This window comes from Mixophyes fleayi, chromosome 6, assembly GCF_038048845.1.
Source record: "Mixophyes fleayi isolate aMixFle1 chromosome 6, aMixFle1.hap1, whole genome shotgun sequence".
Taxonomy (NCBI): Eukaryota; Metazoa; Chordata; class Amphibia; order Anura; family Limnodynastidae; genus Mixophyes; species Mixophyes fleayi.
Genome location: NC_134407.1, coordinates 159,850,813 through 159,854,633, shown reverse-complemented (window position 1 = coordinate 159,854,633; position 3,821 = coordinate 159,850,813).

Sequence of the window (3,821 nt, the reverse complement as noted above, 5' to 3'; positions counted from 1 at the left end):
ATGCCAGGTTTTAAAGCTCCATTTTTCCATTTTGTGGAGCATAATATCTCTAAATCTATACATAAAATGTGATCCTTACTATGTACCCTTATACAATGGGTATTACTAGTCATTACAAAATAAATGTTTAAAGCACAAAATTGATGGTAACGATATTAAGTGAACATGTCATGGTGACTAGAGAATATACTGTACAAACAATAAACCCAGGTTCTAAAAGAAAATTATATCAACTATAAATGGGGCTTCCCCTTCTGTCTCATTGTGCCTCATGACTTCTGAAGATGCTTCAAACCTCCAGATCAGGCTGAAGCTATAGACAACAGACTCAGTAGACCCATATATGTCAGGTTTTCCCAGCCAAATGGATTCAGTTCACCACTACCAAAATAATGTGTGTCGGCAACTCCAACTAGGGCTAAATCTGAACATGCGCCTTTGTGAACTATGTCGATTGGGACCCTGAACATTACTGTTGGATGAACATTTTCTTTTGCCATAATATTTGAGATGTGGCGACCTCATGAGTATTTGTAACTCCTCCTCAATTCAGGATTGGTCAGCTTAACAATTGTTTTTTTTTTTTATTTATATTTATGAGATTTTTCAGTATTTGCTTGCTATGTTTTTATGTTATCCCTTTAAGTTGTAAACTGAGTAGTTGAGGAGGGTCCTCTTACCTCCTGTTTCCACCACTTATAACTTTGCTCACCAGCTACTCTGCTCACCTCCTCCTTGGGCTTTCTGCCCACTGACTCAAATCCTGCATGTCTTTGCACCTTTTTCAGTGACTCTTAACCTGTAAGATGCACCCACATTCTCGGGCACAGGTTTCCAGCTTGTGCTGAATATACCTTGTGCACCCTAACCCTTCCAGCCTTTCTCATTAGCTGTACTTATAGTTACTAGAGTTTTAGTGTTACTTGTTTATTGTATTTTACTGTTTTACCTTTGTACGGTCTTATTGTTTGTATACTGTACGGCACATCTAACATCTTGTGGCACCTTATAAATAAAAATAATAATAATAATAATAAGTTAGGGAATACAGAAGTTTATATATATGTGTATGTTCTTGTTTATTATTATTCAGTTATCATCATCATCAACATTTATTTATATAGTGCCAGCAAAATCCGTAGCACTTTAAAATTGGGAACAAATATTAATAAAACAATAATGGGTAATACATACAGACAGAGAGGTAAGAGAACCCTGCTCACAAGCTTACAATCTATGGGACAATGGGAGTTTGAAACACAAGGGCAAGTGCTACATCATATTGCACAATGGACCAGCTAGAATGCAAAGGTAAAAGTATTGAGTGGGCTGTGTGATCAATCACACAGCAATGTTGGTCTGAGGGTTGTTGTCTTGTGTTAGCTGTGTAGAGGGTGGTATAAGGGGAACCTAGGGAGAGTAAGATGGCGATTGAGGAATATCATAAGCTTGCCTGAAGAGGTGGGTTTTCAGAGAACGCTTGAAGGTTTGAAGACTAGAGGAAAGTCTTACTGTGCAAGAGAGGGAATTCCACAAAGTGGGTGCAGCCCGAAAAAAGTCCTGTAACCGGGAATGGGAGGATGTGATGAGAGTGGAAGAGAGACGCAGATCTTGTGCAGAACGGAGGTGTCGAGTTGGGAGATATTTTGAGACAAGTGAGAAATGTATGTTGGTGCAATTTTGTTGACGGCCTTGTATGTTAGTAGAATAATTTTATATTGGATTCGTTGAAATACAGTCAACCAATGTAGAGACTGACAGAGTGGCTCAGCAGAGGAAGAACAGTTTGCAAGGAAAATCAATATAGCCACTGCGTGCAAAATAGATTGTGGGGGTTCAAGTCTGACTTGGGAAGACCAGTAAGGAGGGAATTGCAATAGTTGATGCGGGAGATCATGAGTGCATGAATTAAGGTTTTTGCGGTGTCTTGTGTGAGATATGTGCATATTCTGGAAATGTTCTTTCGATGTATGTAACATGATTTAGATATAGAGTCGATGTGGGGAATAAATGATAGTTGTGAGTCAAGGATTACACCAAGGCAGCGAGCTTGTGGGGTGGGATTTATGGTCATGTTATCAACAGAAATAGAAATGTCTGTCAGGAAGCTTCTGTTTTTGGGTGGGAATATTATTAATTCAGTTTTTGAAAGATTGAGTTTGACTTGGCGAGTTATGTTCTTTTTTATTGTTCGTTATCTATTTCCATTTTCTTTGCACTCTTTAGATTTGTTATCCTTTGTTTAAAGTCTGTCGCCTAGACTGTACTAAGCAGATCTCAATCACATATGTGCCAAGATTTATGCCCCTCACTGGTCCATATGACCACAGTTGAGCATTTTGTGGGGCTTCCCTCCAGCCCCCTTTTCCACTTTTTTGCTCAATGACTTGGACTCTCACCCTAAATGCTTTAAATATCTTTTTGGACCTTTTTTTCCTCTCCACCCATTAATTTTCCCTTTCCTGCTACTTTGGAAGTGATCGTGGTCAACTAGAACCAGATAATTCAAATGCAGGTATGGCATTCAAGTCCCTCAGCTAAATTTCAAATTAAGCAATGACATCAAACACCATCCATACTGGCAATGGCACCAGAAAGGGTTGTCCTTAATCTCCTCTCATATTGGCCTTAGCAGGCAATAGGTGCCCTGGTGAATTGAATTTGGTCAAATCCAGACATCAAGCGTATTTGTGTTGGAGGAAGGAAATAGAAACTATCCTTTTTTGTAGGGTTTTTAAAACAATTATCCAAAGCATTGGTATTGTACACGCAAAAAAATAATTTTAGTCCAAAATTATAAAAATAATTAGAAAACCAATTGAAAGAGGATAAAACCTGTGCTATTTCTTTGAGGGTCTGTTATTGTTCTGTGTAAGCACAAGGGTCCAATTGTGAGGCCAATATGCTAATGACCATTTAATAAATATAAATAAATTAAATAATCCAATCTACAAGTTGCTAGCCTGGCATTTGTTTGGACTTTTATTATACCCAGGGCGGCATTTGCCACTTTGGATTCTTTTATGTTTGTTTCTATATCCAGGGCACTGGTGTTATTGATTTTCATTCTGCATGTAATAAATACTAGTATTTGTATACTTACACCGCATATCCTTTTAACATTTATATTGACCTATCTAACTGAGTACATCGAATCGCACTCACTATTCCATTATCTGCAACTGGGAGTTTGCATTTCCATTTCCAATGGGACAAGGACTGATGTGAGTGATCTCTTGAAACTTTAAAAGAAGTGTGGTAGTACCTTTCAGAAAGGTATCTTCAGATTGTACACAATGTTGGAGGTAATAATCAAGAAAACTTGAAATGGTTTGATACAGTGACCCTCTGGCAGATATGATAAGTCTGCCAAGGTTTTTCTTTTAGAATGTTTCTGTATTTTAGATTATTTGTATAACATTAAAATCTTGGGGAAATCCTACATAACCTTCAACGGGATGAAACCCAAATATACTGAATAATACAGAAAGCATGTCATTAAACTCCTTCTCAAAAGGGGAAATATGTTGCACTGAGTGGACTTGGATTACTTTAGCAGTGCCACACATATATAGAATATATCAGTGGTCAAAGTGGAAATTTAGAAGTGGCGCTATGTAATATGTAAGGAAATAGAATTTGATAGTTTCACAATTACAGCAGTAGGAGAAGTGGTGGTATGGCATTCCACGTTATACTGGCCCACTTCCACCATTGTATGTGTAAATATATATATATATCTATATAGCTATCAAAGAAATTAGGACACTAATCCTTAACTTTAAATAGAAAAAGAAAAATACGGCACTCCAGAATGCGTG